The sequence below is a fragment of the Scyliorhinus torazame genome, chromosome 7 (assembly GCF_047496885.1).
Source record: "Scyliorhinus torazame isolate Kashiwa2021f chromosome 7, sScyTor2.1, whole genome shotgun sequence".
Lineage (NCBI taxonomy): Eukaryota > Metazoa > Chordata > Chondrichthyes > Carcharhiniformes > Scyliorhinidae > Scyliorhinus > Scyliorhinus torazame.
Window position 1 is genome coordinate 190,793,204 of NC_092713.1, and position 14,558 is coordinate 190,807,761.

Below are 14,558 nucleotides of genomic sequence, written 5' to 3' on the forward strand. Positions count from 1 at the left end.
CAGCTTTTCCTTCAATGTTTCCTTCAGGAAAAATAAAACCCGTGTGGTGTTACTTATCCCATTCCACTGGTGTGAGGCACAACCAAGGAATCTATAATGCAGGTCACCTATGCTATGATGACCAATCCAATGCTGGTACCTAATGACACATTAACGATTCTGGCTTGAACGTCTATTAAGAAGCTGGCTGCCTGCACTGCCTGCAGTCTGTCACAGAATGAGGTCATTATAGATTGGCTCGTGTGAAGGCTTGGAACAGATTATCTTCGAGGTGGTGTGGATCTGTGTACAGTTCACTTCCACTTAAAGGAGCACAGCCTCGCCCTGAGTGAATCTGTTTCTTTTGCTTCCTAAAGCCCGATGCAGTAACCGTGGCATCTGTTGTGTGTCACATTGCCACAATGATTGAATCTTAGGTCTGACAGCCCTCGAGCAGCTAGGACTCACCACCATTACACAAGCTCATCCTGGTTATTGCCCCTTCACAAAATTAAGGGGTGGGTACAAATTAAAGGGCTGGTTTGGCATGCCACAGATATAATGGCTACCGGTCAAATTTTCAACAAGCGGGTCTCATTCTGCTCTGCGTCAACTCTATTTGGAAGAATTTTATTTTTAACAAGTTATTCAAATGTCGCAAATCTAAAAGAAAAATAAATCTTTTACTGCTTTGGAGTGCTGTAGTTATGACTTCCATGAACTATAGGCCTAATGTCCTAAATGTACCTTTAAAGGCCTGCATATAAGATAGTTTGAATAATACTTCTGTTTATTAGTAAACTTGCCAAAAATCTCCATCGCATTGCCAGACAGGATACAATGAAAAGCTTAATATCTGATAGGTGATTTTTCCTCACTTTTACCTTCCACTTCTCTCTCCCTCTCTCTGCCTCTGTATTATAACCTGCCAAAACTTTATTTTAACCAAAAGTTCTTCGGTCAACATTCCTTGACCTTTTTCCCCTCTATTACAGCATCAAACAGCACAAGACAAGGCCCACTGTGCATGAGCTAATTCTTTAGAGGGGCTATCCAGTTAGCACCACTCCCCTGCTCTTTGCTCATTACTCTGCATATTTTTCCTTTTTAAATGGAGATCCTCCTTTGAAAGTTATTGAATCTGATTCCACCAACCAATGTTCCACAACTTTGCTCCTCTCCTTCCTGCATTCTCGCTGTTTCATTGCCGTGACCAGGGGCAGTCAGTATCGGCCCTGGCTGCAGTTTCCAACATAACATACGATTATTTCTTTTGTCACAGTTTCCAAACCGGCAAAAATAAATGTCCGTGTTGCCGGCTTCACCTCTCTGTTTCTTTTCATCCCCCAGTGGCTTGTACACAACAAACCTAGCTTTGCTTCACAAGAATAAGGGAAAAACAAGGTCATTGCAACCCGGTTCTTATTAGGGGGATGTCTTGTTAAAATGATGCTAAAATGATGCCAGTTGGAAATGGCTCTTGGTGAGATTTTCCTCAGAATGCTGTTCAGCAGATGTGTGAACCCATTTCTTTAAGTCGGGTTCAAGTCTCAGCCCAAGTAGAAGGCAATGGGATGCCCTACAAAAGCAATGAGCGTTGAACCATTCACATTGCCGCCCATTCTTTAGCTTTGGCTCAACTTGGCTACAGCTTCAAACTGTCAATTGTCTCAACTGCCTTCCTTATTTAAGAATCCTCTCCCCTGCTGAATAAGTTCCAAGTAGTTCTGCCTTGAGTACCACAGTGTAATTTTTAAGAGCTCATAAATGAATAAATGGCAGTTGATTTGCACAGAACTACTGTCATCCCCCTTGACTAAATTTACTTAAAATATTCTGAAAAGATGACAAGTCTTGGATATGTAAAAGAGAATGATTGCTGATAATTGTAATATCCCATCGTATAGATGGTAATAAAACAGACAAAGTATTTTATTCACTTAACAAGAGCTATGTAGAATGATGTAGTCAGATAATCGGGTATTAGCCAGAGGCTTAAGAGTCTGAAGAAAGCTTAGTCGAAATGTTCCCTAAAAGGTTTGTAGTTACTTTGCAATTGTGTTTTTCACAATGGTTTTAACTACCCAATTATAAAACATTTATTCTTTTGCTTTTCAAAGGTTTTTTTTTGATGGCCTGTGTATTATTATCGATGTGCAGATCACCCAAGAGGAAAATCACCTCACTCGGGCCGAAATATTAACGAGCCATTTGCAGAATAAGATAGCAGAACTAATCATTGGTTGCTGGAAGTGTGTGTGTGCGTGTGTGCATGTATGTTTGTGTGAGTGGACATTGAACAGAAAATCTGGCTCAACTCTTAATGCTTTGCAAATAACATGCTAAAAGTAACTGTGTTGGCTTATAGCTGGAGAATGGCTGCTTAAGTACGATGCAAGGTTGCTTTTCATACCTGCAGAAATGAAGTCCCAGTAAAATAAAGTATAAACCGGAAAGAAGAGGAGAATAGAAGGTGGGAGGGCTGCAAAGGATTATCGTGCTTTGCTTACTTGATCTGTAGTTGACTGTACATCTCGCTCTTGAAGAATTGCTAATATAAGTCCTGTATTAGGCAGAATATGGCTGGAATTTAACATACTAACTTGACTATGTGAGGCTGCATTGCCAAGGACAGTGACAGGCTTCACATGCTCATTAAAGTCAAGCAATAAAGCACTATCATCTGTCCCTGTATTACCCTGTCATCTAAATATAACTGGTCTTTAAAATACATTTGAAAAGTTATGAAAACGTATTCAAATGTCAACCTGGTGTTATAAATTTATGGAAAATTACCCTTTCAGCTCTAGTTTAAAATTCGGTAATAAATAATGCACAGAATATTCTTTTGGCTTAAGTGCTGTGATTATCTGAAATCCATATTTAAAATAGATGATAAATTTCTCTGACCCAAATTAAGTGCACTGTGCCCAGCTGCAATTGTGTTTGCCATTGACCCAGTGATGTCACCCAAATGGCTGTTACTGTACAGGGAAGATCCCCCCCCCCCCCCCCCCCAACTTTGCTGCCAATTCCACTGGCTGAAGTCTATCTCTGCTATTCCATGTCACATAATATTATGGCTATAAGGAGGCCCAGGGCTTGCGTTTGCAACACAACACATAATAGAAACAGCTTTCTCTCTCTGCCGTCCCTTCTCACTGTCTCTCCTGTGTAATGGGCCTAGGAGCTTTACAATAAGCCGTATTGCCACGAGCACTTCAGAAAAGGTGAACTTCTCCCAATCACCCAGCATAAACTGTGACAGTACTATCCTGGATTCAGTCCTTCTAAACTGGGGCCACGCCTGGAGGGAGCTGTATAACACTCGGACGACATGCTGATAGTTACAGTTTGAAATCACTTTGAGTGCAGCGACTGCTCCTTTTATGGAGTTAGCAGCTTTTCTGCACCAGGAACCTCTCAATAAACAGCAGTGGTTTGATGTTGACACACATGTGGTAGCTAGCCCCTTTAAAGGGCAATCTTCTGCAGGGTCATGTGACATGCTCGTCCAATCGGTAACTAGCGCACGGAATCACCTGAGCAGAACAGTTAGATCCTAGAGGTATGACGAAGCACTGAATCTTCAACACCCTACCCTGTAAATGGTTGTGTTAATTAACATTTATGGTTCGTTCGTAACTAGTGGAGCCAAGTTATTGCACAGGGGATGTTGGTCGAGTCTCTACAATTCCCTCCTTCTTCCATTGTTGCCTCAGGATCTTCAGTGTTCACTTAAACCACCAGAAGAAGGAGAGTGACAAAGCAACACTCCCTCAAAACCGTACTGAGGTCACAACCTGGAGCAGTTCTAAAGCCTTGATACGAGCCTCAAAGCCACAAACTGACTCAAAGGTGAAGCCAGCTTTATCATTGGTGACGACAGTATTGGGACAGTGTAAAGTGGTCATACAAGAGGACAATTAGTGCAACTTTAAAGCTTATTCACTTAAATGTGATTTTCTTCCAGCATTTTGGAAAACAAGTCCACACTGCGAACTTATAACCTTCACAGGAAGAAAAATGTATCCCTTTATAAATTGACCAATCCACATCCTTTGCTTCAAACTATGTTACAAACTATATAATCTATGAGTAAGGCAGCAGGCCTCGATAGGTCTCTAGAACCATTGATAGAGCAGGAATGGAGGCTTTTTGGCTCATCGTCTAAGTACTGGCTTTAAAAAAAAAAGATTTTGAGTCCCCAATTCATTTTTTCCACTTAAGGGGCAATTTAGCGTGGCCAATCCACATACCCTGCACATCTTTGGGTTGTGGGGGCAAAACCCAGGCAAATGCAGGGAGAATGTGCAAACTCCACGCGGACAGTGACCCAGAGCCAGGATCGAACCTGGGACCTCGGCGCTGTGAGGCAGCAGTGCTAACCACTGTGCCACTGTGCTGCCCAAGTACTGGCTTTTTGCTAGAGTAATCCAAAATGAATCTCACTACCCCAATATTTCCTCATATCTCTGTACCTCCTCCTGCCTCAAATATCTATTCACTCCTTCCTTGAGATATGTCTCCACCTCAGTTGCTTTCTGTGGCAAAAGCATTTCAAGCTTTAACAATTCTTTGTGGAAAGATATTTCATGTAACCCATCTCCTTATTCCCTTCCAGACAACTTAAAATTGCCACCGAGACAGTTTTCACCTAGCTTGACAAGCCAGTGCGCAGTGTTGAGGTTTTAGCAAGGCAGCTAAAGGACACGAATGCTGGGTTGACTTCGCCTGACTTTCCCAGATGAGACCAACACATTTATTATCATTTAACCACTGTTTTAAAGGAAGGGAGATTTTAACTTGTTGCGACAATTACTTGGAAGTGACGAGAGGGAATTTTCACCATGTCAAACCACTTTCAGATGTGCAAATAATGGGCTCACAGTATGAGTCATGTGACTCAGATTTTACAAACACTCATGATTGCTCACTAATGATGTCACAAAGACAACAATACAACTTTCGGCATCTTTGTGTTTCCAAATTGATATTTTCATGCAAGCTATTTGGCAAAAACTGCTTTTTAACTTGGTACGACTACCCCTGCCAGTGCCCAAAAGCTGCGTTTAAATTATGTTCAATGCCACATGATTATAACATGATAAATAGACCTATGACGAAGCTCAGAATTGCAGCAAATCAGCTTGAGCATTTGAATGAGTGCTGAGAGGATATGAGCCTGAGTATTCTAATCCAATTACAGGAAAAATCTAATATTGGTTATTGAATCATAGAATCCCTACAGTGCAAAAGGAGGCCATTTGATCCATCGAGTCTGCACTGACCCTCTGAAAGAGCACTCTATCTAGGCCCAATCCCCTGCCCTACCCCCGTTAACCCCACCTAATCTTTGAACACCAAGGAGCAATTTAGCATGACCAATCCACTTAACCTGCACATCTTTGGACTGTGGGAGGAAAACAGAGCACCCGGAGGAAACCCACGCACACACGGGAGAATGTGCAAACTCCACACAGACAGTAACCCGAGGCCGGAATCGAACCCGGGTCCCTGGTTATTTAAACAAAAGGTATTTATATCAGGCGTTTCACCTTCTCAGGATATCCTAATACGGCAGCCGATATGTACAAAACACAGTCAAAAGAACAACAATAAGGTAAACTACCATATAATCGTTTAGAGTCACAGAATCATAGAGTCATTCACTACAGAAGAGGCCCTTTGGCCATCGAGCCTGCACCAACCAGACTACACTAAATCTGCTCTAATTCCACTTTCCAGCACTTGGTCCACAACCTTGAATGTTATGACATTTCAAGTGCTCATCCACATACCTTTTAAAGGTTGTGAGGTTTCCCGCCTTGACTACCCTCCCAGGCAGCGCATTCCAGACTCCCACCACCCTATGGGTGAAATAATATGTTTTTAAACAATGTTGGTTATTGTCAAGACATCAGAAGAACTTTCTTGCTTTTCCTGGAATAGTAGTCACAGGAGAATTAACTTGTCATCTGAAAGGTGATACATCTATTTGGGCAATGTTCCCTCATTATGGCACTGGAGAGTCAACCAAAATTATCCGGTCAAGCCCCTGGAGGGGGAACTTGGATTGAACCACACGCAAGAGTGTTAACAACTGAGCTCAAACTGACTCCAGCTTCGCAATGCATCTTGGCCTAAAGGTTATCTGCAAGGGCAGCAGATGCATGGGGAAAACTACCACCTACAGGTTTCTCTCTAAGCCACTCACCATCCTGACTTGGAAATATATCGCCGTTCCTTCAGTCACTGGGTCAAAATTCCTGGAACTCAGCAGCACTGTGGGTGTACCTACACCATATGGTCTGCAGCGGTTCAGGAAGGCGACTCACCACCCACCTGCTCACTCAATTAGGGATGAGAAATAAATGCTGGCCTAGCCAGCGACACCCACACCATTGAAAAAATAAACAAAACTTAGATATCTCTCCGCTTCCGAGTATATTCCAGTCAGTAATACTAAACTAAACATTTTGACTCCTCCAATTATTATTTAAATATGCAATACCTACATAAAGTGTATTTCCAATGAGACAACAGCGAAACCTGTGGAATGAAGAATCAAAGAGGGGGAAGAGAGAAGAAAGGATAGAGAAAAAGAGAGGAAGGAGTCTGTTACTCCATCAGTATTTCTTAGCAAAAAGGTTTTATTTTTAAAAATTTCGAGTACCCAATTCAATTTTTCCAATTATGGGGCAATTTAGCGTGGCCAATCCACCTACCCTGTACTTCTTTGGGTGTGGGGGCGAAACCCACGCAAACACGGGGAGAATGTGCAAACTCCACACGGTCAGTGACCCAGAGCCGGGATCGAATCTGGGACCTCGGCGCCATGAGGCAGCAATGCTAACCACTGCTTCACCATGCTACCCCAGGTTTTATTCTTTATTGGCAAAGCCAGCATTTGTTGCCCATCCCTCATTACCCTTGAACTTAACATTGCAGAGGACACAACCACATTACTATGGGTCTAGAGTTGCACGTAGGCCAGACTGGGTCAAGTCAGTAGATTTCCTTCCCTAAAGGACATTAGTGAACCAGATGGATTTTTGTGACAATCAGTGATAGTCACAAAATCACCATTACTGAGACTAACTTTATAATTCCAGATTTATGAATTGAATTTAGGTTTCACCAGCTGCCGTGGTGGGATTTGAACCCAGTACTTGAGAGCATTTGCCTGAGCCTTTGGATTATTAGTCCAGTGACATGACCACTATGCCACCGTCTTCCTCTAGTGCAATCTGCATGGAGGATTGGTATGGTCTGGGTTGCTCTCCACATTGATTCACCCAGTCATGAGTCAGAAGACATGCCCTGGAGCTCAGCACATTCGCCAGCCATTTTCCAATGTTGAAATTAGATGTGAGAAGATTGAGTTACTTTGGTGGAATTGACTGGGGACATGGGCACATTCTTCCAATTAATGGAAATCACCATGTTTGAAAAGGATGTAAACTACACTTGCTTAGAGGGTACCGAAGGGCTTCTGGCATCTTGTGGAAATAGCTACTGTGGATCTCTAATCACCCTTGGGATACTTGGATTAGGAAGTGGGAAAGAATCACCCAGAAATACATGTCCTACTTATTATCCAGTGACAGGGATCAAAAGAGGATATGACTGTGCTCATGTAGATTTCCAATAGAATCATAGAACGTTTAGGGCACAGAAAGAGACCACTTCACCCATTGTGTCTTTGCCGGACGAAAAATGAGCCCCCCAGCCGAATCCATCTGTGAGGCGATTTGGGTGTGATCTCTCTGTCGTGTTATTCACCCTGGGGTAACACGGACTGCAACAGGATGCAGATGAACTGTAAAGCATACACCAAACGTAGGCGTTGGTTCAATACGATTTATTGAACTTCTGTAACAATGCACATAACTGGCTGTGGGTTGACACTTTACTACTCTAAGTGTACGAACTCTAGCTTACTAGACCAGGCTAGCTCTGATCCACGTGTAGAAGGTGCTGACTGATATATACACCCTGACTGTCACTACAGTTGTCACCAGTGGAAGGAGGCGGAGTGCTGATGCCTCGTGTGTTTTATAGTTGGAAGCCCCCCTCTGGTGTTCTGTCTGGTGATTGGTTGTGTTCTTTCCTATATGTTGATTGGCTAACCTGGGTGTCTGTCACTGCCTGTTTTTACCTCATGATGTGCATGGGTGCATATTATGACACTCTCCTTAGTGATTAGTACAGAGGTCTGGAAATTTAAACAAGCAGATTAAACACTTTGGTGACTTCATTGTAACTCATGATTGCTGCCTTGGGTTACCCATCACATTCTGTCTCATGTACTTGCCTCTGCAGTAACTGAGGGACAGTCTGTTGACTAATGAACATACAGGTGGACCACAGGTCCCGATATACCCTGAACTTTCCCCATCCCCATACATTTGTTGCAAGAACTTGGAAGAAAAATGTTCCGGCCATCTGCAATACAACACTTGCATTTTCAAATACACATGATAGTTTCCCACAGTTTAAAAGTTAATTATGGGGAATTTCAGCCCTCTTTCTGCCAAAGCAGAACAATGGGCAAAGTCGCAGCAGACATGAAAACTAAATTATGTGTACAGCAAGTACTGGTCTTTGATAGCGCGTTCCCATTGGGCAACAGATAGCATGTCTCGGTTAGGCACCAGGTAGCGTGGCTCGATTGGTCAGCAGGTAGCATGTCTTGGTTGGTCAGCAGGTAGTGTGTCTCGGTTAGACAGCAGGTAGCGTGTCTCGGTTGGTCAGCAGGTAGCATGTCCTGGTTGGTCAGCAGGTAGCATGTCTCAGTTGGTCAGCAGCTTGCGTGTCTCGGTTGGGAAGCAGGTAGCGTGTCTCGGTTGGGAAGCAGGTAGCGTGTCTCGGTTGGGAAGCAGGTAGCGTGTCTCGGTTGGGAAGCAGGTAGCGTGTCTCGATTGGGAAGCAGGTAGCGTGTCTCGGTTGGGAAGCAGGTAGCTTGTCTTGGTTGGGAAGTAGGTAGCTTGTCCCAGTTGGGAAGCAGGTGGCTTATCCTGATTGGGAAGCACGTAGCGTGTCTCGGTTGGGAAGCAGGTAGCGTGTCTCGGTTGGGAAGCACGTAGTTTGTCCCGGTTGGGAAGCAAGTAGCGTGTCCCGGTTGGGAAGCAGGTAGCGTGTCTCGGTTGGGAAGCAGGTAGCGTGTCCCGGTTGGGTACAGGTTGTGTGTCCCGGTTGGGAAGCAGGTAGCGTGTCCCGGTTGGGTACAAGTTGTGTGACCCGGTTGGGTACCAAGCAGTGTCCTCCTGTTGGCAGCAGGTAGCGTCCCCCTGTTGGCAGCAGGTAGCGTGTTCTGGTCAGTCCAAGTAACATGCAATGATCGGGTTGCAATGGAAGCTTCTTGAACTTGGGGACAATCAAGTGAGCCGTCCTGTTCCCTGCTGCTGTGCGCACATTCACCACCATACACATTACCTGCAGTCGCAGATCAAGAGTGGGCACCAGGGTGAGGAACCCCAAGCAGTTAGTGCTTCATCAACCCCCCCAGCTACAGGCCATTGGTGTGAGGAGATGAGTGAGGTTATTGGGACGAAAGGGGTGGTGAGGGCTGGTGGGAGAGAGTGACACCTCCAATCACAGAAATATTTTGCCAAATGGAAGAAAAGAGAGGCCCAAAGCAGCAGCCATTCAATATGCACAAAGAACTATTTGAATTGTAAGTGGCTGTTAGTGGAAATGCAAACAATTTTACTGTGTACTGTGCAGGATTTAAAATCCAGTAGCTTGTCATCAGAAAATAGACGGAAAGATTTTTGAAAATGTTGACGTTGACAGCTAAATGAATGTAATTATGTTACTAAAGTGTTTTACCTTCTTTCTAGGGGCCTTTATATATACAAACACTTAAATAGTGCCTGGAAATTGGTCATAACTACTAAGTTGCCTATAGTGACTACATTATTTTATATGAGGTGAATTTTAACTATAATTAATGTTCTTGTTGTTAGAATATAGAATAAATCCTATAAGTCTTTTACTGCTATCTTCATGCTTTGATGCATTGCTTACACACAGACTGTGAAAAGTGTTATTTGTAACATTCACAGTGCCTGGCGGCCCAGACTTACTCAGATTCAAACATGCTTCTCTTGCACACCGCCCCTCTTAAAGGTGCAGGGTCTCACTTCCTTTGGGACTTTCTGTTTGTGCAGCAGCGTCTGCAGAATGGGAGAGAAGAAAACGTCATGGTTAATGCCACAAAGAAGGAATTGTTGAAATTAAATATAAAGCATGATGCTCGTGACTTTTTATTTTATTCATTCATGGGATGTGGGCTTTGTTGGTTCGGCCAACATTCATTGCCCACCCCTAATTTCCCTTGAGAAGGTGGTGGTATGTGTGTGTGTGTATGTATGTATGTATGTATGTATGTATGTGTGTGTGTGTGTGTGTGTCTGTCTGTCTGTCTGTCTGTCTGTCTGTCTGTCTGTCTGTCTGTCTGTCTGTCTGTCTGTCTGTCTGTCTGTCTGTCTGTCTGTCTGTCTGTCTGTCTGTCTGTCTGTCTGTCTGTCTGTCTGTCTGTCTGTCTGTCTGTCTGTCTGTCTGTCTGTCTGTGTGTGTGTGTGTGTGTGAAGCTGGACTGTTTTACACCCCAGATGTCAATAATATACCAACCCACACTGTCCAGGCTCTCATTCCATGAAGGTTCACTTGGGTGAGGCCAGACTGTCTCCATACCCTTAACCCAACAAGCGACGGGCACCTTCGAGAGAGAAATTGGAGGAATTATGAGTTTTCCCAGGGCACACAGCAGCAATCAGCTTTTAAGTCGGAAATATTTTCGTTTTCCGATGAGATATGGCTCTCTGTAGAGAATTTCCAACTGAAAGCAGCTCTGAATCTGGGATTCGTCTCCTGCTGTTTTTTTTAGCGATAGAGTGCAGGGCAAGCAGTCTCATTTTTAAACAATAGCTTGTTTTCAGCTCCACTAAAATCTAGTGCTTGGAGATGACCTTTTCTTCTTGCACAGTAGTTTGATTAATACCCCATTAAATAACAAAAAGCTTCCTAAAATGCCAATGGCCCTTCTGCACCTACTCCCTCAGCTTGCTGCCCAGCATTGTACCTACTGACTTGTCAAAACTGTCAGCTGCCTCTGTTCTCTGGTGTTGCTTTCGCAACATGTACTTTGTGAAATCTGTGTCAATGAAACCCTGCTCCTCAGGGCTCTGTACACTACAGTAATCAGTTGGGATCTTTGCAAAAAATAAGGAGCACCTCCTCATCAGTGTTGCACACATTATGTGATTTGTGGAACATTCTACAGATTGCAAGCAGAAAACCTTTCTCTTCCATTCCCTTCCATTTGTGTCTGCTTTTTAAAAATTCAATTCGCTCTTTCCTGTATCACACCATATTATGTACTCATTCAAGGATTTGCTAAAATACAGGCAAAATATTGTGGAAACAGGAAATCTGAAGTAAAAACAGAAAGCCCTGTAAAAACTCTACAGATTTGGCAGCATCTGTGGGGAGAGAAATGGAATTAATGGATGGGGTGGGAACAGAGCCAGTAAATGCGGTGAGCCGTTTGCTAGTGGGAGGGGCCGTGAAAGTCTGCCCAACGTTTCGGCTCCGCAAGCTTCTTCAGAGCTGGGAAGAACAATTGTACAGACTCAAAATGTTTACTCTGTTTTTCTCTCTCCACAGATGCTACCAGACCTGCTGGGGTTTTTCCAGCACTCTCTGTTTTTATTTCAAGCATTCATTCCCGGCCCATTCTCTGCCAATTGTTTTTCTCTCTCTTGCCCATTTGTGATCTATCCTCTCCCCGCCCAGTGTCACTCTTGTCTCTCCGTCTCCGCTTTCATCATCCCCATGTCTCTTGATGCTCCTCCCTGATCCTACTCACTCATAGGTCCAGGAGTAGATCACTCAACCTCTCAAACCTGTTCCAATGATCTAACCTGCATCTCAACTCCATTCACTTGCCTTTTCTCCACATTACTTGATATTCTTGCCAAATAAAAATCCATTAATCTCAAGTCTTGGAAAATTCCATTCGGTCCTCAGCATCCAGAGCCTTTTAGGTCAGCGGGTTGCAGATATCTGCTGCTTGTTGTTTGAAAATATGTTTCTTGATTTTACACTCAATAGGCGCAGTGGGTTAGCACTGTGGCCTCACGCCGCCGAGGTCCCAGGTTCGATCCCGGCTCTGGGTCACTGTCCGTGTGGAGTTCGCAAATTCTCCCCGTGTTTGCGTGGGTTTCGCTCCCACAACCCAAATATGTGCAAGCTAGGTGGATTGGCCATGCTAAATTGCCCCTTAATTGGAAAAAATGAATTGGGTACTCTAAATTTTTTTTTTTTAAAAGGCTGGGGTTCGTTTTTAACTTTATGTCCCTTTGTTCTGGATTCCCCCGCCAGAGGAAATTTAGCATAGCTCGTCTGCCTCCTGTCATATCGCTAATTTGGGCCCTGCTCGCCTCAATGTACATAAAGAACAATGTAACCTCTGAACCTGAAAGGTGTAAAAGTTGGATAAGTAACATAGCCCAGATCCAAATATCTCCAGCTCTGTTTAATCATCACAGCAGAATGTTTTTCAAGATGCTTTAATATGTTTTACGTACAGTGATTACAGCAGTGGCCTAGTAGACAAAAGGACAGCAGAGCTACCCCAGCACTGTTTCAGCATCCAACATGGTGGAGGTTTAGAAGAGTTTTCATGGTACTCTTGGGACTAAGGCTGTCCGAAAGCTGTTCAGTAACAGATACTGTCCCTTTAAGTGGCTAAAAGCAATTTACCATCGCAGCATGTAACAATTTGGTTCAGGAAGTTGTTAAAAGCAGGAAGGAGAAATCATAACATGAGCCATTTAGGATAATGCTTTTTTCTCTGAATCAGAAAATCTTGCCAGGCCTTAAAGAAGATGCTACTGAATTCTTCTATTATCCCGGACATTATAAATGGGTGATGTGTGTGCAGAAACCAATCTTAAAATGAAACTTAGAAGGAGCCGTTTTGTGGCGATTCTTTTGTAAATATGCAGTATAGTTTTGCAGAATGCAATGGAATAGGAGTGAAATTGGAAAGAAAGGTTTTGTACAAGGGGATTGAGGAATAATGCAAATAGAAATGAACAGATTCAACTGTGCTGGTTTGGCTCAGTTTGCGGCATTCTCTCTTCACAGAGTTAGAGGGTTCACCCTTTACACTCACTGAAGCACACAACCTAGTCCAACATTTCAGTGTGATACTGCAGGAGTGCTGCATTGCCAGAGGTCCTGAAATTTGGATGAGGTGTAAAACTGAGACTCTGTTTGTCTGGCACCTGCACTTAATAGGCTCGTGGCAGCACTCAAAGAGCAGGGAGTGCTCCTGGTGTCCATGAGGGGGGAGCGGGGCTGGGATTATTGCTCCTTCAGTACGATGATCATCTCATTCGCTGTTTGCGGGATCTTATTGTGGCTGCTTTGCTATGTTTGACGACACCAGAATCGTGACTGCACTTCCAAAGTAATCCACTGGAGATAAAAGACATGTGGCCAATGAAGGGGCAAGAAAATTGTCTAAAGGTGGTCACAAAAGATGCAAAAAGTTCAATTATAGAGTTTCAAAATAGATTACACATTAAATAGAAATATTCAGGTACATATGTGTTTGCGAGAATGTATCAACTGTGAAACACGGGGCAGCACGGTGGCTCAGTGGGTTAGCCCTGCAGCCTCACGGCGCCGAGGTCCCAGGTTCGATCCCGGCTCTGGGTCACTGTCCGTGTGGAGTTTGCACATTCTCCCCGCGTTTGCATGGGTTTCGCCCCCACAACCCAAAGATGTGCAGGCTAGGTGAATTGGCCACGCTAAATTGCCCCTTAATTGGAAAAGATTTATTGGGTACACTAAATTTATAAAAATAAATAAATAACTGTGAAACATATACCAATATTTAGGTACGTTTATTAATAATCTCTTGTATAATTCATTCTATCCCCTGCCAGCACAGTGGCGCAGGCAGCACGGTGGCGCAATGGTTAGAACTGCTGTCTTACAGCGCCGAGGTCCCAGGTTCGATCCCGGCTCTGGATCACTGCCCTTGTGTAGTTTGCACATTCTTCCCGTGTTTGCGTAGGTTCTGCCCCCACAACACAAAGATGGACTGGGTAGGTGGATTGGACATGCTAAATTGCCCCTTAATTGGAAAAACTGAATTGGGTACTCTAAATTTATTTTTAAAAACTCTTCTATCCCCAGTGGCCATTTAATTCCAAGCAGCACACTAATTCAAACCGCAGTAAACTATTCCATTGATTAAAAAAAGGAGTCATCAGGCAATTGCTACTACTCTGTGATAAAAAGGCTTGATTGCTTTATTTACAGATAACGCACGTTCACACAGGTTAAGATTGTGTTTAGCATCATGACTGCATGTCAGTGTGTAAAGGAAGTGTGGGAATGAGCCAAACAGACCAGGACATTTCTTGGTCCAGATCTGTGCCAAGTTAGCTGACCTGCAACGAGAGCAGCATTATCATTTTGACAACTCAAGGCGAGATAAGCGGAAAATGATCCGGTAGTCTGGATTCCCCTGCGCGTGGCTCATGCCACAATATGTT

The 14,558-nt window shown here is 43.8% G+C and overlaps 1 protein-coding gene across 4 annotated transcripts in view; it reads left to right on the plus strand.

Moving 5' to 3' along the window:
• The window catches only part of ebf1a (EBF transcription factor 1a), a 551,914-nt gene that overhangs the window by 510,570 nt on the left and 26,786 nt on the right, over positions 1-14,558 (plus strand). The gene's annotated exons all lie outside the window — the stretch shown is intronic.